Source organism: Sapajus apella, unplaced genomic scaffold (assembly GCF_009761245.1).
Source record: "Sapajus apella isolate SASKATOON/1434 unplaced genomic scaffold, GSC_monkey_1.0 scaffold48, whole genome shotgun sequence".
Lineage (NCBI taxonomy): Eukaryota > Metazoa > Chordata > Mammalia > Primates > Cebidae > Sapajus > Sapajus apella.
The window spans coordinates 3858273-3881972 of NW_022436988.1; the positions used below are offsets into that span (position 1 = coordinate 3858273).

The window sequence follows — 23700 nt, forward strand, 5'->3', positions numbered from 1 at the left end:
TTGGGTTCAGAGTAAGAGTCCTGCACTGGAGACCAATCCATTGGCTTACCGATTCTGTTGTCTTGGTGACTTCACCACTCCGAACCTCAGTGTCTTCCTTGGATGGCATAGTCCTCACAGGCTGAATGTGAGGGCTGAGTTAAAATGACGTAGAGGCAAGCCTTCGAAAATGGCAGCCACACATTTGGCGCTGTCTTGATGGAGCTGGACTGGTGCTCATAGTTGGGGTGTGTCCACCAACATGACCCATGAGGAAGACACCCCGATTTCTCCAGTGCTAAGTGAATGCATCCCTGACTTGTGGCATTTGGAGCTTTCTGTAGGGCCAGTGGGAAGGCAAAAGGATCTCCAAGGAGCTGTAGCCATCCCAAATTGTCCCTGGGAAAGCTGTCGCCTGCCGTTGCACCGGGCTTTGAACCACCTACCTTCCTTCCCTCGTCCGCCGCTGTTCTGCTGGGGTGGTTGGCCGTGTGTCTCAGTGGGCTTCAGAAAGGCCTAGAATGCAGCCATTCCCTGGCTAGTTGTGGGTGTGTGTTTTTATGGGAGTACACACAGCTGGGGCAGTCCAGGGCCGTTAGAAAACAAATTCAGTTTGGGACCCCGCTTATCCCAAACCACCTTTGGAAGAGCCAGAGCCAGCAGCAGCCCCTGGAAGTAGTGGCCGCACGAGGAAGGGCTGGGGCTGCACCCACCCGGGCCTCCAGAAATGAGAGCTGGCGGTGCTCCAGCCTCCCAGGTGGGGGCTGCAGGTCCTCTGCGTGAGTGAGTGTTGGCGCCATATGTAGGCTGTATATTCAATCTCAACAGCACATTTGATAACACGAGCGGGAGCAAAAGACGTGAAATCAAGCAAGACAGGAGACGTAGTTGGAGGCGCATTAAGATGCAGCATTTAAACAGGCACGCTTTCTAAGCCTATAGTCTTTCAAACTGGAAATTACCAACTAAAACCTCACCCAGCGGAATTCTGATCTATTGAAGCATTAGCCTTTTCCTGCTGCCTTGGGTGGGACCCCAGGCAGGCTGGGGATGGGGCGTGTCCCCCCTGAGGCACCACAATTCTGTGATTTATCAGAGGCACTTGTTGTTGGACCCTCTGTCTTCTCAGCCCCTCTCCCGGCGGCGGTGGTGATACTGCTGAGTTCTGACCCTCCCTGGATGACTTTGGGTCACCTGACACCAGAACTCCAGCTGTGCTTTGGGCTCTGGCATTTGTTGAGAGCTCATGAGGGGTGATCCTGGGCCGTACCCACTCACGCCCTTTGAGGCTTTCCTGGCCACTTAGCCCACCTCCAGGAGCCCCACTTAGGGCCAGCCTAGCTCCCTGCAGGGTGCCATGGTCCCCCCACACCTGACCCCTCCTGGGAATCCTGAAGCTTTGTTGCTGGTGCACTGTGGCCAGTGAGGAGGGGTGGGGCTGATACTGGTCACCTTTCAGGTCAAGAAGGAGCTTATCTGATAATCGAGACTGTCAGCAGGGCACCCTGGGATGCCCAGCCTGGGCCTCCGGTGGAGCAAGTTTTAGAGGATAGGAGGGAAAAAAACCCCAAGCTTGAAAAAATTGGATTTTGTCACGGTAATTACTTTATTATTAAACTGCAGTGTCCTATAAAAGAGAATCTTATTCCACCCGATGGCAAGCCGGGAAATGGCTCTGGGGGAGAGGGCTGTGAGGGTCTTAACGTACTGTAAGAGGTGGAGAGGGGGCTGGCCGGGGGAGAGGGGCCAGCCCTGAGAAGACCTGGAGGCTTCCTGGGGGCGTGTCGTGAATTCTGTTGCTTTCGCCCTCCGTCTGTGCTCAATCAAGGTGAAATCACAGATAGCCTCCCTCGCCGAGGTGAGCCTCACCAGGCACCAGAAGCTTCCGTGGAGGATGCGGCGTTTCCGCGCAGCGTCACGGTGCCTGGCCATGGCGTCTTGGACTTGCTGATAGCAGGGCACATTCCCTCCGGCTGTGGAACCCGAAGGCTCCACCGAGGGGCCCGGGGATTCTGGGGTCTGGTTTGAGATTCATTAGGAGGCACCGTTCTTATTAATAATCATTCTGTCTTCCCTCTAAGGTAGGGAGGCTGCTAATCACAGGCATTTTTAATCAGGATTAATTACTGTGGCAGACGCAGCACCACCCCTTGCACCTTGCGTTCCGTCTCTGTTCCCTGGGCTGTTGGCGCGTCCCCCGTGGACTTGGTGGGATTCCAGGAACCCCGTCTGAGACACGCTGGCTCACGGGTCAGCATGGGTGTTTACAGAGTAGCCCACCGCTGGCCGGTGCGGGGAGGAGGGCACAGCACTGCACCATGTACCCCTGGCATCTTCAGTATCCACTGCTGTCCGGGTCTGGGGTGCTGGCTGCAGCCACATCTGAAACACTGTCCTGTTAACGGGAGAATTTAACCAGACAAGTAGTTGAGCTCAGGTGATGTTTATTCTGAAGGAACCCATGAAGCAGGCCTGAGCCCTCACTCCCTGGGAAGGATTAGGGGAAAAGGTTAGCGCGTGGCCGTGGCTTTGAGCCGAGAGTCTATGCAGGTGAAACCTCTTGACCCTGATGTCATTTGGTTACTGAAGTATCTCATTTACATTGGTGGGTTCTTCCCCTGGCAGCTGAAGTGTGTTTTGGAATCTGCTGAGAGTGTGGATGTGCACATTTTCTATTGGAGAAACTGAGGCACAGGGAGGTTAGGTAACATACTGACTCGGGAAGCTGCTGAGAAGCAGAACCTGGATTCCAGTCCAGGCAGCAGATTCCAGAACTGGGGCTCGAGTCCATGTCGCTTTCTCCTGAACAGCGAAGATTCAGGACATTCTGGTCCCCTTCTAACCACTTTTGTTGGCCATGTGCAGAAGAAAGCATGCATTATCTGGAGGCTTCTTGTGGTTTAAGCTCTTTCTCAGCTTTCCTGCAGGTCTTTAGCCTGATCTCCCCTGAACCCTGACACCCAGCGACGGTTAGGAGATTCCTTTGGGTTCGGGAAAGTGGAAGGGTCCTGTCTCGGAATCCTCCATGTGGTGTCTTGTTCCATGGGGTGAGTGGATTTCTCCGAGCTGGGAGCTCTGGCTGGATGGTGGACGTGGCAGGTGGGAAGGAGCAGGTAGGAGCTGGGCATTGATGGCCAAGGAGAAGGCTCCAGCGCCTGACACAGATGGAAGCTGCTTGGAGAAAGAGTGACAGGTCACTCAGTGTTGAGACCCAGCGAAGCATGCGCGCTGTTTGGGGCCAGCAGCCCTGGACCTCCGACTTCCCTGTGGGTCGTCTCTGCCCAGAGACCAGGGCTCCTCCCAATGTGGACAGATGTGTATATCTCAAGGGCTAGAGAGGGCAGGGGCCAGGGATGGTCCAGGCAATGGGGAGCAGATAACTGCCTCTCACGGGGTGGTAGGATTTTTCAGCTCTGTTAAAGAGGCTACAAAGCCTCATCCTGATGGCTGAGCATACTAAGGTTTGAAACATGCCCCATTCCCAGGAATCACTAGTAAAATGTTCACCCCACGAACGTATCCCCCACCTCTGCCCACGGAGGGTCTAGGAACCGGGTCCACCTGCAATGCACCCAGGCTCTGGGGTGGAAATGGAGAGAATGCCCATTCCCACCTGTCCCACCTGAGGACCCTGGCTTGGTGGGCAGCGTGGGCAGTGCCAGTGTGCCCCTGGCTGTCTAGCTGGTATGGACCAGAGGAGCAGGTTTAGCTCAAGGCGGGGGGTAGGGGGGTAAGCTGATGGCCATTCAGCATGCTGGGAGGTTACCAGAGGGCAGGGAGGAACGCTGCGGCCACACAATGAATGTGCCTTCGCATCGCCTCTCCACCCTGGCACAGCAGGGTGTCTGCTGCCCGCCAGACCTTCGGGGCAGACGCTGAGCCACACAACTCGGGAAGCACAAACGGCTGCTGTCCTTGGAGGAGGTGGAGGCCAAGATAGCCCGGCCCACATGCCCTTCTGTCTCCTGTCCTCTGGTCCTGGGGACACAACCCAAAGTTGGCTTAAAGCAGAATATCAGGTTCTGAAGGTGGGGAGAGGGCGGGGGTGAGAGGAGGAGGCCATTGGTGGCCTTGGGCCAGCTCTGGGGAGGTGCCCGCAACCCCTGGCACCCAGCTCAGCCCAGGCTAGGCCATGTGGCACCTGGACCAGGACAGGCAGTCCCATGGGCAGGGATCCAGAGGGAGGTTCAGGGCACCTGGCGGTGTGGGACCCAGGGGGCATGGTGGGGTCGGTGGGGATGGGGAGAGGCTAGGGGATTCCGACCCAGCTGGGACAGCAGCTGGACGTCTGTGAAGGAGCTATCAGGTCACTGTCTGTCTCTTCTCTGGGCTTCCTTCTCTGGAGTACCTGTCTGGAGCTTCCTAACTGGTCTTAACCCTTTTTCTTCTGACTTCATGATCAGCTGTGGCCTCTAGAATGTTCCATGCTTTCCCTCTCCCTCTTCGCCGCCTTCTTCCTTCCCTGCGTAATTTCTCTGCTCTCTGCTACAGTCATTTTTTTCTCTGCTTCTCTCCTTCGGGGAGAACCACCCTTACTTCCTCCCCAAAGATTCCAGCCCCTCTTCGTCCTCCAGGTTCTAACTGGGCCCCTGGGTAACCCCCTCCAACCATCCCACGTGCCCAGCGGTGACTTGGCTTCGTCGGGTGCTGTGCGGATCTTACAAATCGTGTTACTCAAGACCACAGGACTGACTCCGACTCCCTGTGTGACCAGCAAAGCTGGAACATGGTCTTTGGTTTCACTGTCCCTCCCGGCAGCGAGCTCAGCCCTGGCAGGGGAACCCAGTTGGGGCCAGGGGCTTGGGCCTGGGCAGGAAGCCTGGGGCTGCTCTCCTGAGCTGCTGGGCTCATGCCATGGGTCCCGCTTTGGGGGTACTGGGGCTCTGGTGCCAGCGGGTCCAGTCCAACCGTGGCCAGTGGGTCCCCTACCAGCTGCAACAGGAATGGGCCCGACAGCCATGGAAGGGCGTTGAAGCAAGTCTTGTCTCTGCTGGGCCCAGACCTCTGGGGGACAGGCAGACATCTCTGCAGCCCTGGCTGTGCGGGTGTGTCCAGAGCCCCCAGGAGGTCAGAGGGGGTGGGGACCCACCAGCCGTCTTGCCCTTCCAGCCCGGGCGTCTGTGTCCGGGGCTCTCAGGCAAGGTGTTACATCTTCTCTCCGGAGAGCTTTTGGGGCTGCTGAGGCTGCTGCGCCCCACAGCCCGGACCTGCCCCGGCCTTCAGCCCAGCCTCTTCACCACCCTCAGAGGCGCCACCCCAGGAGCCGGCAGCTGGGCGTGCCCAGCATCTGAGTCGTGAGTCAGCTTGGAGCATCTGACCCTGGGGAGGTCGTCCGGGGAGCACTGGGGAGCCAGGGTGGCCGGGCAGGAGAGGCTGGTCCCAGTGGCATGTCTGCCAGGCCTGGAGACAGGAAGGAGCCTCACACTCCAGTGGGCAGCACGCCAGCAGGAGAGGACCCCAGTCACCCCACGCTCGGCCAGCGCCCACACCAGGAGATCCTGGGAGAGTCACTCTTTGGGAGTGGTCATAGGTCCGTGTCCATCTGAAGCCATTATGACAGGGACTCCAAAGGAGGGGGATGGGTGGGGTAGGCTGCTGTCCTGGGCCCTTTCAGTGACCAGCCTGGTGGCCTAGAGTGAGCTCCCGGGGGTCCCTGGAGCCTTGGTTTCCTTATCTGGAAGAGCGAGGATGCCAGTGGGTAAATGGCAGGTGCTCAGGGCGAAGGACCTCACGCCGCCCACGCGCGGTTCAGCCCTGTGTCAGACCCTTGTGAGTCCCCCTGCCCTGGCGGAGTTATCACGCGGGTGGGGAAGGGAGATAGGGTGTGTTTAAAGAGGCAGATAGACTTGCCAGGTGTGAAGGAAGGAAGAGAGAACGGTGGGCAGGGGCATGCCTGGGAGGGTTTGGGGGCCTCGCAGAGGGGCAGAGGAGGCCCTGAGCTGAGGCCCGCAAGCAGGGGAGGAGGAACCGGTCCAGGCAGAGGCCGCTGCGGATGAAGGTCCGTTTTGCTGGGTTATGGTGTCACCCTGTGAGGGGAAGCTCAGCTCTGCTGGGCCCCCCAGGTCGCCTGCTCCTAGGCCTCAGTCTCACTTAGACAGATGTCACCTGCTCCTCCCTGTGCCGGGCCCTATCCTGAGGGAGGCAAGTGTGTGTGTGCGTCTGAGTGGTTGTGCATTGTGTCAGTGTATGTGTCCATGAGTGACTGCGTTGTGTGCATGTGTCGGTGTGTGTGAGTACATGTGAGTGTGCCTTGTGGATGTGTGTCTGTGTGTGAGTGCATGTGGATGACTGCATGTGAGTGTGCATTATGTGTCACTGTGACTGCATTGTGGACATGTGTCATTGTGTGAGTGCATGTAAGCATGCATTGTGTGTGTCAGTGTGTGTGAGTGACTGCATTGTGTGTGTGTCTTTGTGAGTGTCCACTGTGTGTGTGGTGTGTGTGAGTGCATGTGAGTGTGCATTGTGTGTGTCTTTGTGCATGTGAGTGACTGCATTGTGTGCATATGGCATGGTGCATGTGCATGTGAGCACACGTTGTGGATGTGTGTGTGTGCGTGTCTGTGAGTGCATTGTGTGCGTGTGGCGTGTGTGAGGGCATGTGAGTGCATTGTGTGTATCTTTGTGCATGTGAGTGACTGCATTGTGTGCGTATGGCATGGTGCATGTGCATGTGAGCATGCATTGTGGATGTGTGTCTGTGTGCATGTGTCTGAGTGCATTGTGTGCGTGTGGCGTGTGTGAGGGCATGTGAGTGTGCATTGTGGACATGTGTCAGTGTGTGTCTGAGTGCGTGTGAGTTCACTGTGCGTGTGGTGCGTGTGAGGGCATGTGAGTGCACATTGTGGACGTGTGTCTGCGTGTGTCTGAGAGCTTGTGAGTTCACTGCGTGTGGCGTGTGTGAGGGCATGTGAGTGTGCATTGTGGACGTGTGTCAGTGTGTGTCTGAGTGCGTGTGAGTTCACTGTGCGTGTGGTGCGTGTGAGGGCATGTGAGTGCACATTGTGGACGTGTGTCTGCGTGTGTCTGAGTGCTTGTGAGTTCACTGCGTGTGGTGTGTGTGAGAGCATGTGAGCGCGCATTGTGGACGTGTGTCCACAATGTGTGTGAGTGTCTGCGTGTGAGTGCACTGTGTGCATGTGGCGAGTGAGTGCATGTGAGTATGCATTATGTGCATGTGCGTGGGGCACTGACCCTAGGGCAAGACAGAGGGCAGCTACGTGACGGTGAGCACTTCATCCCTGCCCCGGGGCACCTTCTACCAGGTGTTTTCACCCTGGTGGTTTCCCTGGTCCCCACCATCATGCCAGGGAAGAGGCCCTGTTCTCCCCATTTGGAGCCAAAACGCTCTCCGTTTTCCTCTGCGTCTCCCCGTGTAGCTGAGTGGATGGGACTTCGAAGGAACTAGACCACCCAATCCAGGGGAACCAAAAGGAAACAGGAGATCCGGTGACCCTAGGGTCAAGGGTAACGAAGATGTCGCTGATACCCCCCCCCCAGCAGGCTCCGCTTCAGCACGTGGTACGTGCCAAGCTCTGTACTCAGCATGGGGACAGGGTCTCAGGATGGCCCATGGAGAGTCCGTCTCATCCCGATAGCTGGATGATGTAGACAATGAAGCCATCTCCAGCTGCACAGCGAGGCAGTGGGGGCAGGCCTGGGGTGAAATCGGGAAAGTCTGAGACCCAGTGGTGGCTCCAGCTCACTGCCGTCCTCCCAGGCCCCCTGCCCTACCACCCAGTGAGCAGATGGGATGGGGTCAGGGCTGCCCAGACCCACTGCACTTCCAATGTCATGCTGTCGCTGCGTTTTGGAAGGCTGACGGGAAGATCAGCTAAGAGCATCGGGGGTATTTAACTAGGATCTTAGCTGACCATCCTCAAAGTCTGAAGGTGGGTGCCTTAGAATAGGCCCTTCCCACCAGGCAGCCCAGGGCTGGCAGGACCGGAGGGTGGGATGGCAGCGGGAAGGAGACCTCGAAGGACGTCTCCAGGGCTAATGCTTTTAGCATCGGCTGTCTCATGAGGTGGTCAGTTCCCCGCCGCCAGAGGAATTCAGCAGAGCCTGGTTGGCTCTCGGAGAGGCTCCAAAGCAATGCTGTCCAGTAGAAATACAGTGCTTGCCACAGGAAAATTTGCATTTTCTAGTAGCCATTTTTATTTATTTATTTTTAAGGCAGAATCTCACACTGTTACCCAGGCTGGACTATAGTAGCGTGATCTCGGCTCACTGCAGCCTCCGCCTCCTGGGTTCAAACGATTCTCGTGCCTCAGCCTCCCTAGTAGCTGGGATTACATACGAGCACTGCCGCGCCTGGCTAATTTTTTGTATTTTTAGTGGAGACGGGGTTTCACCATGTTGACCAGGCTGGTGTCGAACTTCTGACCTCAGGTGATCCACCCGCCTTGGCCTCCCAAAGTGCTGGGATTACAAGCCTGAGCCCCCATGCCCGTCTAGTAGCCATTTTTAAAAAGTGCAAAGAAGCAGATGAGGTGAATTTCGATCATACATTTTGCTTAACCCAGCGTACCTCAAATCTTATCCCCCAGAATAATCAGGATGAGATAAACTGCTAGACATGGTTCACGTTCTTGTGTCTGTATTGTCTTTGAAATTCGGTGAGGATTTTACACCAACAGAGGACTTCTGTTCAGACGAGCCACATTTCCAGTACCCGTAGCCACGAGGGTCTCAAGGTTTATCGTGTTGGCAGATCTAGAGCATTCGTTTCTGTTGGACACAGCAACTCCAGGGCCTCAATACGCCCTCTGGCCGTGCGATAAAGGAGAGCCAGCTAGAAGCGCAGGCCCTCTGGCTCCCCATCGCCTTGGAATCGGCACCAGATGGAGGCCCAGGGAGTCCCGCCACCCTAGAACATAGGAGCACCAGGGGGACGTGGATGGGGTGGCCTCTAAGAAACCCCCGTGGCCACAGGCCTGAGACCAGACTCAGGCTGGTCCCCTCCCAGCTCCTGCACCAGGCGACAACTGGCTGTGTCTGTGACAAAGTTTTCACCTACCTGTAGCAAAGTGGGCAAAATCAGAGTAATGTAGTGATGGTTTTCATGAAGATGAAGATGGTCACGTTTTGTGTTGAAGTGCCTATTTTTGTGATGTGATAGTGATACCCGCTGTTCATTTTTTAAAATGTCCTTATCTGGTAATATAAAAAGTTGACAGTCTGGCAATTCTCTTTTTTTTTCTTTCTTTTTTTTTTTTTTTGAGACAGACTTTTGCTCTGTCGCCCAGGCTGGAGTACAGTGGCATAGTGTGGGCTCACTGCAGCCTCCACCCGCCGACTTCAGGCGATTCTCATGTCTCAGCCTCCCGAGTAGCTGGGATTACAGGCGTGCGCCACCACCCCTGGCTAATTCTTGTATTTTTCGTAGAAACGGGATTGCACCATACTGGCCAGGCAGGTCTCGAACTCCTGACCTCAGGTGATCTGCCCACCTTGGCCTCCCAAAGTGCTGCAATGACAGGCAGGAGCCACCGTGCCCAGCCAAAGTTTGGCAATTCTGATGGATGTTCCCCGTCCTCCACCCTTTTTGAATTGAATATTAGAGCTGGGTGTGGTGGCTCACACCGGTAATCCCAGCACTTTGGGAGGTTGAGATGGGAGGATCACGTGAGCCCAAGAGTTTGAGACCAGCCTGGGCAACATGGCAAGACCTTCTGTTTTTTTGTTTTTTTTTTTAAATTTATATTTAAAAAATAATTAAATGTTAGTAATTAGTGCGATTCAAAAGTCTGGAAGCCAGAGATCTAGCGCAGGGGTCTGAGGAACAAATTTGTCCCCGTGTGGCTTTTTGAAAGTTTTGTTGGAGCACAGCCACGCTCGTTTGTTTCTGTGTTGTCTGTGGCAGCCTTTGGCGGGCGCCAGCAGAACTGAGCCGTTGCGGCAGGAACCATATGGCCAGCAAAGCTCTAAATATTTGCTCTCTGGCCCTTTGTAGAAAACATTAGCCAATCCCTGGCCTATAGCAGCCCTGGCCGCAGACGTCAGGGCAACGGAGCCACGGGCGATGCGAAGTGTTCTAACAGCCGCCATCTACAAAAGTAGAAGGAAACATGAAATCCGTGTTAAGATGTGTTTTCTGTAACCCAGCCCAAACTGTTTTCATTGCAACATTTAATAAATATCCACATGACTGAGATAGTTGGCGTTCTCTTTTCATGCTGAATCTCCGAAATCCACTGTGTAATTCTCACCCATCTCAAGTGCTCCACAGCCACGTGGAGCCAGTGGCTGCTGAGGTGGACAGCTCAGATCTAGAAAGAATAAGGCTTATCTCCACCAGAGACCTAGGAAGGTGTCTCAGGAGAGGGGGTCTGCCTTCCATGTTTAGAGTCCAGACCTGTGGCAGTGATCTGGGAACAGGGCCATCCACACAAAGGCAGCAGTTTACATGGAAAGATGAGGGTTGAGTGGGTTCACAGGGGTTCCCGGAGTGCCTGGTACCGGGGGTTCAAGAGAGTGAGTGTTTCAAGCTCTAGGCTAAGAGATTTTGACTTTTTCCAGTAGGTGATAGGGAGCCACAGAAGGTCTTTGAGCAGAGAGCGACAGGATCAGATTTACAAGTCAGGAAAGGTTCATCCGGGATGGAAAAGGAGGGGCCGGAAAGCTACAGACCCGGGTTGGCCAGAACAGGGGTGTGGGCAAAGGCGGCAGCAGGGACAGCGGGGTTGCACGGGGGGCTTTAGCCGGCGAGGTATACCCTGGAGGTCTGACGGACAGACCACGGAGGGGTCCATGTGGTACCCGTGGTTTCTGGCTTGAGGATGGTGCAGACACATGAGGGATGGGATGCTCGGGTCTGCACTGACCAGGCCTTGCACCCCAGCCCTCAGGAGCCCCCAGGCCCTTGCTCCCTGGTGGAGAAAAGACCTTCCCTCCCCTGGCCCTGGAGCCCTCCCTCAGGCTCCAGGCTGGGCTGCAGGCCCCTGGCAGGGGGCCCTCAGGTCCATCTCCTTCCTCTGATCTCCCCTCTGGCCCGTTTGGCTGGACTAGAGCCGGTACCCAGCCAGCTGTGAACCCCTGGCCCTCCTGGAAACTTGACACCGTTAACCTGCTGTTCCCCATGAGCACCTGCTGCAGCCGAGGCAGCCCCTTCCGACCCTGCCATTCCTCCCCTTCCCTCCTCCCTCGTTTCTTTCCTCCCCTGCCTTCCATCCATCCTCCCTCTTATTTCTTCTTTCCTTTCTTCCTCCCTCCCTTCCCTCTTCTTCCGTCTCTCTTTCCTGCCCTTCCCTCTTTCTTTCCTCCTTTTTTCTTCCTTTTTCACTCTCTCCTCTTCTCCTTCCTTCTCTTCTTCCTTGCTCTCTTCATTTCCTCCTTTTTTCTTCCTTTTTCACTCTCTCCTTCTTTTCCTTCCTTCTCTTCTTCCTTCCTCTCTTCATTTCCTTTTAATAATTTGTATCTGTGGGCTTTGCACGTCGTAAAGGGACCCCGTGCACTGTGCAGTTCCGTGGTTTTGGTATATTCTCGGCGTTGTGCAGCCATCATCACTTCTAGTTCCTGAATGTTTTCAGCATCTTAAGCACCATGCTCAGTGGCAGCCGCCTCCCGTTCTCCCCTCCCAGCCTCTGCCAGCCTCCCCACCCACCTCTGTGGATTTGCCGTTTGTGGCTGCTTCATGCCATGGGACCACACCAGGTGGGGCCATCTGTGCTGCCTCCGGTTTCTTGAGGGTCCTGTGGCGGGAGGGCACGGACTCTGCAGAAGGACTGGCAGCCCTGGGGGCAGCAGGCAGGGTCCTGGGGCCTGGGCAGGGTGTGATCTTATCTGCTCTTAGAGGGACCTTGTGGGAGCAGTTTGTAGGCCTGCCTGCCCACACTGGGTGAAGGAGCAGGGCAGGAGGAGAGGGACCGCCTCTCCACACAGCCCAGGGGGTGGTCCTGCCCTTCTCCTTCCCCACCATTGTTACCCTAGGATCTGAGTTCAAGATGTCTGGGGTGTGTGGAAAACAAAAACCCAGCCCCTCTGAGGAAACCCAGGTTGCCAACTACCCTGGGCCAGGCAGCGGTGGGCGCCCCACCTTGTGCCTGAATCAGGCTGCGAGTGCTGCCTTTGACCCTCTTACAGGCCCAGCTCCCCTGAGGCTCACAGCCCCAAGTAGAAAATGACACTGGGATTCACACGGTCCCCACGGATCAGCCCTGTGCAGCTGGGCTCTTTCTTGGGAGCAGAGCAGGGCTGGGGGGCATTTGGAAGGCCCCCCTCAGTGGCAGTGTGGCAGGAGCCTGCGTGCATGTTTGGGGTGCTGGTTATGTTTCCGAGTGGTAGGCGTGTACCACAGCTGCGTGTCTGGGGCCGCGGTGGCATTGCTACAGACCTGGTACCATGAGGACTGGGTGGGGTCTCTGCCTTCCATGCACCTGCAGGGCCTTCGTGTGACCCGGGGCCAGGCAAGGGTGCACCCGGTGTGTAAGCCCAGTGGAGGACAGGGTGAGCTGGGGGGATGAACCAGCAATGGGTCACTTTCCCAAACACCCTGGCTGACAGAGGAGGCCACCCGCAGAGAGGCCGAAGCCCTGTGTGATGGCCTGCCCGAGGCCTTCCCACCTCAGTGCGTTTGTCAGCGGGTGTGGACAAGCAGGCCAGGCTGCCCAGTGACCCCTCTCCCCTCAGAGCCTGAGGTTCCTCATGGGCCAGGGGGGTGAGGACACCTCCCAGCTGGCAGAGTCGGGGGGCCACAGTACATAGGGCAGCAGCAGGGTCAGCCCCCAAGGCCACAGGCCTCTTCTGATCTCTCAAGCCGTGGATGTGTGACGCCCGGTAAAGACCTTGCTGAGATAAGGTCACTAAATGCGTAGTTTATCTTGACTGTTTCTGTGTGGTCAGTTCACGGTTTGAACCTGTCCTCAGGCCGGTGCCGTGCAGTTGTGCTGTTCGTGAGTTGGTGGCAGGGGCATGTTTGAATTCAGGGCTGGAAGCGCGCTTTGGAGGCACAGGCCGCAGGTTCCCTGCCCAGTGCGGGCCTCACCCTCGGCAAGCCTTGCCAGCCTCCTCAGGGCACAGCCGGTGTGGGGCTCAGGCAGCAGCTCAGTCAGCACCCCACGGTGCTGGGCCTCCCTGAGCGGGGGTGGGATAGCAGAATCCTCTGGGCCCCTTAGCCTCTGAGCCAGCCCCACTGTCTCAGGACCCCATAAAGCACCAACCACCCTCCCCACGACCCACCCCTGGGAGCCAGGGGCCCCCACTGCCTCCCACTCTGGTTGGTGGTGAAGGGAAGGGCTTTTACGTGGGGGCGGGGGGGGGGGCGGCATCTTTGTCCTGCCCTCTCCTCGGAAATCCACGGAGCCTTTGGAGGCTCTGTGCTGCCCCTGGGTGGGGCCTGGATGAAATCTGAGACAACCCAGCACCCCACAGAGGCAGCGTCCAAGGTCCCTGGGGCACCTCCAGGCCCCATGCTCTGGCTCCACAGTGCCCTGGACCCGAGGTAGGGCCAGGATTGAAGAGGCCCCAGGGCAGCTGATGGGGAGAATTGAGAGCGAGAAATCTGGACGGGGTGGCGGACTGCAGGGGAACCACCAAGCACCGTCCCTCTGGGGGAGCCAGGCGGAGCATAGCCGGGGCTGTGAGTGGGCCCAGGGTGAGGGAGACAGACAGAGACAGGCTTGAGGGCCTGGTTCCCTCGTCTGGGAAGGGGCTCCTCAACCCCTCCAAGCCTGTGGTGGCCAGGAAAGCACCCCATGACCCACGGGAGGCTGCTTGGGGACCATGCAACCCCTCTACAGCCACGGTCCCATGGACCTGCACCCCTCAAGTCAGTGTCTCCTTGTAGGGTACTCAATAAACAGGACTGCAGAGCCTGCTAGAGACCCCAGAGGGTGGGAAGAAGGGCCCTCCCAGAGCCTGATAGAGACCCTGGGAGAGAAGAAGGGAGGAGGGGCTGGCACCCCCGAGGCTGGCACTGTACCTGGCATTGTAGTTGGGCTTGCTCCTGGCCATGTGCCTGGCACTGTCTGGAAGTCTCTGACTTGAGCCTCCAGCAGCCCCAGGATGTGGTCGATCTTCCCATTTTACAGAAGAGAAGAACTGCAGCCCAGAGTGGCTGAGAAGGCCACCCTTGGGAGCCCACCTGTGGTGGGGGCACCATGCCCCCTCGCCAGGGTTTCTGGAGAGCTGGGTTCTCTGGATTTCCTCCTGGTCCCTTGTTCGAGGCTGTCTCTAGGCCCCCAGAGACATGGCCACCCGTCTCTTCCCCTTTTTATTTTTTAACAGCTTTATTGAGGTGTAATTTGCATACTGTAAAATTCACCCTTTGGAAAAAGTGTGCAATTCAGTGACTTTTAAGACATTCCCAGTTGTGCGACCATCCCAGAAGCCAGCTTCCGAATTTCCATCGCCCAAAGTTTCTTGGCCACTTCCCTTTGTTCATTTCTCCCAGTGAGCCCAGCCTGGCATCCATGTTCGGACCTGGCTTGGGACGGCCCTGGCAGGAGGGGTGGGTGGGCTCTGAGTGGCCGGGGGCTTGCCTCAGCCATGTGGGTGGTGAGGGCCGAGGGTCTGCATCCTGACCTGTGTGCGGGGAGGGGGCTGGGCTCCTCCCCCGACCTCGCCTTCCCTGAGGCTCTGCCCTCCCTCGGGACCCGTCTGAAGCCCCCTCCCTCCCTTTCCCCATTTCTGCTCCCTGTGGGTGGCTCTGGACCCGCTTCCTTTGTGGCTCAGAGCTGAGCCTACTCAATTCTTTTGATCTTGGTTCAGACATCAGCCCCTCCGGCCATTCCCACTGCTGCGCGGCTTAGTCTTGGCTGCCTGAGTCAGAGCCCGGGGCGGCCACAGCTCCCAGCAGGCTCCCCGCACCTGCCCCGGCCTCATTTCCTGAGCACACCCCCCGCCACCGAGGCCCCCCTCCCACGGGAGGCTGTGCTGTGGGGTGCAGGAGGGAAAGGAGCCCCTCCCATGCTGGTGTTTGCAGGAGTCGTGTCCTCGTTTGTCTGGGGCCAAGGTTTGCGCTCACCTTGCCCTGGGGGGAGCAGGAGGGGTGGGCATGGGCTGAGCCCATGTTTGTATCCATCTGTCACACCTGGTTCCAGTCACGACTCTGCCACACGCCAGGTATAGACCCGTGCCACATCTCACTCCAGCTCCCTGGGCCTCAGTTTCCCTGTGTGTAAACACGAGATCTGTGGGCACGTCCCTCCCCAGCCAGTGTGTGCGGGGCCTGCAGGGCCTTGGCTCACTGTCCTCAGCAGCCCCGCCGGCCCGTGTCACTGGCTCCCAGCCCTGCTGCAGGCAGAAGGCCCACAGCCTCAAGGCGCTTCGTGGCATCTGCTGCTGCCCTGCCCTCATTTGGGGTGATCCAGGTAGGCACAGGGCCCCCAAACCAGGATCAGCCCCAAATGGTCCTGTGACCTGGGCTAACTTCTGACAGGACCTGGGGGAGGGGCCTGTCCTGGACACGGACCCCAAGCCCTTGCGAAGGTCTGAAGATCGTCTCTGCGGCACCTGTGGAAGGAGGCAGGGACCCCGGTTGGTGAAGCCGGAATTTCTCCTGGGGGCCCCAGAACCAGAAAACAGGGGAGCACTGAGAATAGGATTTAAAAGTTCATCCTGTCACCCCCCCGGGATGGCTGGTGTGCAGGAATCACGATGTACACCTGCCAGCGCTGCCCGGGGTTCCCCGCCACCTGTCCTCACAAGGGATGGGACCCCGCTGTGCCCTCCCAAGGCCTCCCTGGGCACCCCCTCCTCCAGGACTTCCCAGCTCAGTCTAAAATGAGAACCAAAGGAAATGAGGAGCCGCCACTTCATTTGTGAGCTGCATTGTGTTGGGGGCTCTTAATTAGACCTAATTAGACTAATTAACTTTGAAATGAGAAACTCGGATTTGTTTCTCCTCCCTCCCTCTTTTTCTTGCTTTCTCTTCACTCCCCTTTGCGAAGATGACACAAGGGTAAATATTGGAATGGCTCACCGCAGCCTGAGAGGTGGACGCCAGCGCTGGAGGGCAGAGAACACCAGCCTGTGCCTCCCGCCTCCCGCCCCTCCCCATGCCCGCCCCCCACCCTGCCTGTTAGGTGTGCCCAGCTGCGTTCGATCAGGGGCCCATGTTGGAGGCTCCTTCCTCCTGCTCTAGAAAGATGAGGGTGTGGTCTGGTCTTGGCAGATGTCGTTCTGAGGGTTCATTTTCTTCCCGGCGCTAAGGCTGGAAAGATGAGGGAAATACTGGGTCCCTCGGCTGATGCTGGTGCAGGGAGAAGAGGGTTGAGGGAAGTTAAGGGTGAGCTCTTCCTGCCAGGGCCACAGCGTTTTCTGCAGCGTGGCTCTCCCTGGTTCTCCCAGCCTGCCGCCTGTGCTCATGGGAAGACCGGCTTCTGGGGCATCAGGACAGCCACCACCCAGGTGAGGCTCCCAGGAGGGCACCTGGACCCCCGGCCTTCCCACTTGGGACACCCGCTGCCCTCGCCAAGAGAAGGGGCGTGGGCCTGCACTTTGGTTTTGCTCTGCCATACTGTGGCCGCACCCGACACCGGGTCTCCCACCAGGGGCCACCGGCATCATTTAATTGACAAAGTTGGCCATGTGCCAAGGCACCCAAGGTGTTCATTAGGCAAAACCTCCCCCCAAGACTGAAGGGTGAAGCCTCTCACCCCTAGTAGGGGCTCTCACCCGAGCTGTGGACTCCACAGCCAAGGACAGTGCAGCACCTGCGTCTCGGGGGTCTTCAGGGTGAAGCAGAATGGCCCCAGAGCTCGGCACAGTGCCGCCCACAGGAAGTCCTCAGCTGTCAGCCTCTCCCAGCTCCCCACGACACTCTAACCTGAGGCTCCCGCAGAGCAGCTGCACTTTTCTTCCTGGGCGCTCTGGCCACAGCCCCTGCCAAGTGGGAACCCTGGGGCGCAGCCATGTCCACCCCTCCTGGAGGCCTGGGGTCTCTGGGATCTTCTTGGCCCATTCTTTACCGCCCCCATCCCAAACCTTGAGCTTCCCCATCTCACCTTTTCCCAAAGCCAGCTTCCGTATTCACTTCCCTGCTTGCCTCTGTCTGAGCCGTGGGGTGGAGGTGGGCCTGCCTTCAGGGGAAAGCAGGAAGCTGCTTCTACTGATGTTCTAGAATGTGCTGCATGGTCAGGCTGCAGGGCAGGGCGAATGGTCCACCCTCCCAGGCACCAGCCCCCATCCAAGTGGCCCCAGCCTGTTTGCATGGCTCAGCATAAGAGTTCAGGAGGCCTGGGCCAGGTGTCTGGACACCATCAGGCCTGGAGACATCCACAGCACCTGGGCAAGGAGGAGCTGAACGTGGGAGACCCGCTCTGCATCTGGCTGTCCCGGGTGTGGGGGAAGGCTGGAGTCCCAGGTGCCCGAGGGAGGTGGGGCACCCTACTGGCAAAGCTTCCACGTCAGCCAGGAGGGCAGCAGGTGGGGTGTGGGCGGGTGGGCGGCATCTCTCCATGCCTTCCCCTCCCAGGCAGCTCTGCACCCAGTTCCGGGTGGCCAAGGTGAGGAAAGCACCAGGCTGGCCCAGGCGGCAGCATCCTCCCTGGTTCCCATCCTCCCCACCGGCTCTGGGACTTCCTTGACTCTTTACGTGGCCAGGGTTTCTGGGGAGAATATTCTCCTGAATGACAGGATCTCTGCAAACCAGAGGGGTCTGGGGCAGCATCAGAACCCTCGGATGCCCCAGCCTCCCCGCTCTGCCCCACCGCGGCCCCACCACAGCCTGGAGAGCCTCACTGGAGCCTTGTTTCTGGGATTTCTCAGTTCCCCCAAAGTCTTGGGGTCCACGCCTCCCCTCTTGACACCCTCAGAACATGGAGGCCCATGAGGCCCCAGGGCTGCGGTTTTCCACCAGGTGGGACAGGAGCAGTCGTCCCCTTTGTGAGACCTGGTGTTCAGCCAAGTGTGCTGCCCGGCCCCGTGGAGGGAGCTGGCCTGGGCCGGCTGGGGTCCCTGGGCCAGGTGCTCCCAGGTGAGTTGGGTCCACTCTTCACTTCCCTTTCAGAGTGGCCACGCCCTGGCTGGAAGCTGCTCTTCTACCCCAGCTTGGACCACTCCGTTTTAGGGTTGGCAGCGAGGTGGGCACAGTCTTGGTCCCGTTGTCACCCTCTCTCCCCCAGGCAGTACTGGCGTGCCTTTGCTCAGAAGCACCCAGGAGCTGCGTGACACAGACCTTGTTCTCCTCTGTGACTCTGTCCCTCCAGGTGGCACCGGAGGATGTTCTGCAAACGGTAGTTTGAGAACCGTTTGATCAGAAGATGCGCCGCTGGCTTTTCCATCCAGCACCTACTTCCCCAGGCCCTGAGCCGTCCTCTGCCCCTCCCTGTTCTCCCAGGCCAGCTGTCTCCACTGTCCCCACTTGCACCTGCCCAGGACCCCCACCACCCGAGGGCTTTGTTAGCACAACTCAGTTCAAATGTCTGATTAGTCCTTAGGAGATCGAGGGGTCAATTTTCCACAGCTCCTTCCTCTCCATTTAACTAATTTAACTGCACGATTGTTACAAATTTCATTTTATTATAGCCCCGCTTCTCAGTCCAATTGAATTACTAAAATCTCATTTTCTCAGAAGTGCTGAATATATAATTAGAGGAAAAATTATGCTCCTGCCTGCCTATTAGGTTGGCTCCATGCATGTGTGCTGCATGTGACATGTGACAGCCACACTGACGTCCTCTGTGCGGTGGGCCTGGCTGGAGGCAGGCGAGAGGCAGGGCGGGGTGGGCCTTGCACCCCGGCCGGGTGAATGAGAACATGTGTGTGCTGGCGGCCCTATGATTGCAAGAGGGGAAAACCACATTAACTCCCGATTACAAATTAAACAATATCTGTGGGCCATTGTAATTAAAGGGAAATTCAATTCCCTACTAATGCCCCATTATGTCTGGCTCTGCAAGGTAAAGCTGGGATTGTGCCACTGGTTTAATGGGACCGGAGGTTACGAAGGAGCATGAACATTACCCCGAGGTTCATCCTCCTTTCTCTGGCTCCCAATTCTCAGCAGGGGCAGCTAGGGGAGGAAGGCTGAGGGCTGTTTTGTGAACTATCTACTCCTGAATTTCCTCCCATTCCTGTCCCCCAGAAGTCCCGCTGTGGCCTCATAGTCTCCTTCGACTGCTGTGGGTTCATTGTGACAGGAGGCTCTCGTCCCCCTAAAGTGTGGATGTGGCCGGGTGCGGTGGCTCCCGCCTGTAGTCCCATCACTTTGAGAGGCTGAGGCGGGCAGATCAGGAGGTCAGGAGTTCGAGACCAGCCTCACCAACATGGTGAAACCCCTTCTCTACCAAAACTACAAAAGTTAGCTGGCCGTGGTGGCACACACCTGTAATCCCAGCTACTCGGGCGGCTGAGGCAGGAGAATCGTTTGAACCCGAGAGTTGGGGGTTGCAGTGAGCCGAGATTGCGCCACTGCACTCCAGCCTGGGTGACAGAGCAAGACCCTGTCTCAAAAAAACGGAAGACCCACAATTGGAGGAGCACTTCAGCCACCAGCTGTGAGAACAGGCAGGCCAGCCGCAGGGGCTCCATACACCCCGAGGGGCATGGGTTACCGGACGCATTGTCTCCAGAAGGCGAGGTCACTTCCTGGAACAGCATCCCTGCTGGCCTTCGGAGACCCAAGTGAGAGGATGGGGTGTGTGCCCAGGCTGTGCAGTGCCTCCACGCCTCCATGGAGGGGTCATTGGCAGCAGAGGACCAGCTTCCTGGGGCCTCTCACGTCCCTCCTCCAACCTGACCTGTCCCGTGGGCTCAGCGAACGTCTGTGCTTCTTGCCTCTGTGACTTGACTTGTGCTGGCTCCTTCCTTGGCTCACTGTTGTGCATCCTTCAAGGCTCCAGCCGAGCCACCTCCTCCAGGGAGCCTCCCCTGAGTGCCTCAGGCTGGACAACCCCACCATAGCCAGGCTTCATTTTCTGTACTGCTACAGATTATCTGCAGAGGTGTTTCTAACCTGCAAATTCCTGGAGGGCAAGGACCAGATAGATACCTTCCTTGCCTTGGGCTTTGCTAGCAGTTAGCACTGTGCCCAGCCTGCAAGATTTTTTTTTTTTTTTTTTGAGATGTAATCTCGCTCTTGTCACCCAGGCTGGCGTGCAGTGGTACGATCTTGGCTCACGGCAACCTCTGCCTCCTGGGTTCAAGTGATTCTCCTGCCTTGGCCTCCCGAGTATCTGGGATTGCAGGCGTGCGTCACCACACCTGGCTAATCTTTGTATTTCTAGTAGAGACAAGGTTATGCTGTGTTGGCCAGGCTGGTCTCGAACCCCTGACCTCAAATGATCCACCCACCTTGGCCGCCTAAGTGCTGGGATTACGGGCATGGGCCACTGCACTTGCCAAGATGTTTATAAAAAAGATGAATGTGAATGAATTGATGAATGAATGAATCCCAAGTCCTTGTCGCTTCTCAGAGAGTTCTCTGGCCCAAGAGTTTGTTTGAGAATGGGCAGGTGGGATGTGGGGGTGCCCTGGGAGCCCAGACCTGCTCCAGGGTGAGCTTGGGATGGATACATGGCAGGAGGGACAGCTGCAGACTGTGACTGCCCCACATACCCCGGGACTGCCCAACTCTTAGAACTCAGGCCTTGGCCTTACAGGATAGCTGAGACCCCACCCAGAGGCCATCATGGGTCTGTCGTGCTCTGCCGTGCAGCTTGAGGCGGGGGGACACTGCTGGGCTGTCTGCTGCACGCTCACATGCTTGCGCCTTGCACGGGGGCCTTTGTGACCCCCAGCTCCACCCCTTGGGTGCGGGGAAATGCTAGGATTCCAGGCGTCAGCCCTGGCTCCAGGCCGCCTGCCCCGCCCTACGTCTGGGAGGGCATCACGAATCACACATGGATTTTTCCTCCCCTCCCGGAGCTGTGCCTGCGTTCCCTAATCCCAGCTTCATCTACTTACGGATCTCAGGAGAATCCCCCAGGGCCGGAGCTAGACAGTCGCTTACTACTCAAGTGCAGCGTTCCTGGGGAAGGCAGCCCTCGCTGCCCACTGGCCCTTCCTGGGGCCCGGGAGGCCCTGGGCAGAGTTGCCCCCGACTTTGTCTGCACTTCAGGGGGCAGTGGGGGCTGCATCAACGGTGGCAGGGAGAAGTGCCCCGGGACACAGGTGCACACGGTGGGCGCACATCTGCCCTCGCTGAAGCCGCCGAGCTGTTTCGAGGCTGCCCTTGTCCTGTAAGGGAGGTGGGAGTAGCGACCTGTCCTCACCTTCCTCAGCAGCTGTAGGGTGTGAGTGTGGATGTGTGTGTGACCAATGTGTGGGTGTAAGTGACAATTGCACGTCACTGTGTGTGTGTCCTCCAGCTGCAGGCATGTGGCGTGGGTGTGGGTGGGCATGCGGCGTGGACGTGGGTGGGCATGCAGCGGGGGCAGGCGTGCGGTGTGGGCGTGGGCACGGTGCTGTGCATGTGTCGCTGCCACCCCAGCTGAACTCTGTGTGTGAGTGAGTGGCAGTCAGTTTCCTGGGTTCAGCGGAGACCAGGTGGGCATTTCCCAAAGGCATGTTGCTTGAGAATGAGGGGGACCACAGAGGTCTCCAGGAGCCTGCCACAGACGCGTGTGGAGCCCAGCCCTCCAGGTGTGTGGGGCTCGGTCCACAGGGTGGTTTCCCTGGGCAGCTTGGGCTAAGCCGGGGGCTCCGGTCTCGGCTCCTGGAGAGCCAGGGCCGCAGGCAGTCAGGCCCCAACCATCTCCATCTCCGGCATGAATCCGTGAGGAGGAACTGCCTGGGCCAGCGCTGCCCCCAGGACCCTCGTCCCAACTTGCCCCTGTGTCCTGCTCTCTTCTCAGTGGACACCTGGGCACCCCCAGGGCAGCTCCCTCGGAGCTGGGCGTTGAGTCAGCCTCTCTGGCCACCCAGCACAGCTCTGTGAGTCTCCGCTCCCCAACTCACACCAACTCCCGCCGCCCGCCTGCCGCAGAGATGCCCACTTGCTCCTCGTGTGGCCTCGACAGCTGCATTATCTTGGCCCCTGGGTGGCCTTGGTGTCTCTGTCCGTGAGCTGGACGTGGCCTGCAGCCTCGCCTTTGCTGAGTGTGAAAGCACTTAGCATACAGCAGGCGCTCAAGCAGTGTTGGTTGAGCCTTACAGCACACTCCACTGTGCCTTCTTTACACCCCTGGAATCCCTGAGTGTCCATCTCTGGGAGTCCCAGCAGCCATCCTGGGGCAGCCACTGGGGACACTAGAGAAGACACTGCCACGTGGGCTGAGCCAGGTCCCTTTCCAGGTCCCAAAATCACATAAATGGGGTTGTGCCTGCAGCTGGGCTCCTGACCTGGACACCCCCACACCCTGCTCAGCCCGGAGCCCTTTGTTCATTTATGTTTTAATTTCTCCTCCGAGAGAACAGTGAGCGCCAAGCCTTCACCGCCTTCCTCGCCAGCCGTGGCTGGGCGTCAGCAAGGGCTGTCGGAGGCGGACCCAGCCTGCTTCTGCTCCATTTGGCTCTGTTTGTAGGGGCTCTGGTTGAGGTGTTTGGGAGTAAGCAGGTGTGAGAGCTGCAAGCTAGGTGCCCAGTGTCCCCAGCCTCAGAGGCATGGGGAAGTGGAAGAACAGGAGCAGGCTGGCAGTGCCCCTATGCAGCCTGCTCAGCCCGCCCCGGGCTCTTCACATCTTCACTGGCTCACCACAGCCCGAGAGGTGGGCACATTGCTGTCCCATTCTACAGTAGAGGAAACTGAGGGGCAGAGGGCATGGGAAGCCTGCCCAGGGCCAGCTGACTACTAAGTAGCTGTCCTGGTCTGCCACAGACCAGGTTGCGTAAACAAAAGGCGTTTCTCCCTTGCAGCTCTGAAGCTTGGGAGTTGGAGACCCAGGTGTGGGCCGGGTTGGTTCCTTTGGAAGCCTCCCTTCCTTGGCTGTGGATGGCCGCCTTCGCCCCATGTCCTCACAGGGTCGTCCCCGTGTGTGTGTGTGTGTGTGTGTGTGTGTGTGTGTGTGTGTGTGTGTGTGTGTGTGTGTGTGTGTGTGTGTGTGTGTTCCAATCACCTCTTTTTGTAAGGACGCTAGTCATATTGGATTAGGGCCACCCCGGTGACCCCAGTTTAACGTCATCACCTCTTTAAAGGCTGAGTCCCTAAGCACAGCCACTTTCTAAGGTACGAGGGGTTCAGACTTGAGCGTAGGAGTTAGAGGAGGTGGCGCAGCTCAGTCCCTCTCAGCAGCAGAGGCAGCTCCCCCAACCGTCCAACCCCATCCTAGCTTGCAGTCACCCTGCCACCCCCGTGCTGCGCCTCCAATCCTGCAGCGACCGTAAACAGCACTCATCATTCGTCTGGGGCTGGCCAGCCAGGGAGTGGGGTGCCCTTGGTCATCCGGGCTGCCATGTGCCAAGCTGGGTGGAACACGGCACTGTCAGCCTTAAGAGGTGGTGGTGGGGACAGAATGGGCCTAGAAGGGACTGTTTATGCCCTGGCCTCTGTCCCCCTGAAGAGCTGGCCCTCCTGGGAGGGCGTCTCAGCTTTTAGGGACTTAGGGAGACCTAGCCCCGCACAGCCTCACCCCTGGGCCCCCAGACTTCACCACGCTGGGTCCCTTGGGCACGTCAGTAAGTGGCACCAGCCAGTTCTCACTGTCTGTGGGCTGGATTCAGTGATCCAGGAGGAAGCCAGGCATCCGTGTTCTTGGTAGGTCCCTTCGGAGGGTCCTGATCAGATTCTGGGGCCTCACAGGGAGACACTTTGCAGTCAGTGTCTGTGGAAGGGGTGTGTAGACAGCAGGTGGGCTGTCTGCAGAGGGGATGGGCAGCTGTGGGTTCTTGGCCAGGCCACAG

At 58.0% G+C, this 23700-nt stretch overlaps 1 protein-coding gene across 16 annotated transcripts in view; it reads left to right on the plus strand.

Moving 5' to 3' along the window:
• The window catches only part of RBFOX3 (RNA binding fox-1 homolog 3), a 512287-nt gene that overhangs the window by 417321 nt on the left and 71266 nt on the right, over positions 1-23700 (plus strand). The gene's annotated exons all lie outside the window — the stretch shown is intronic.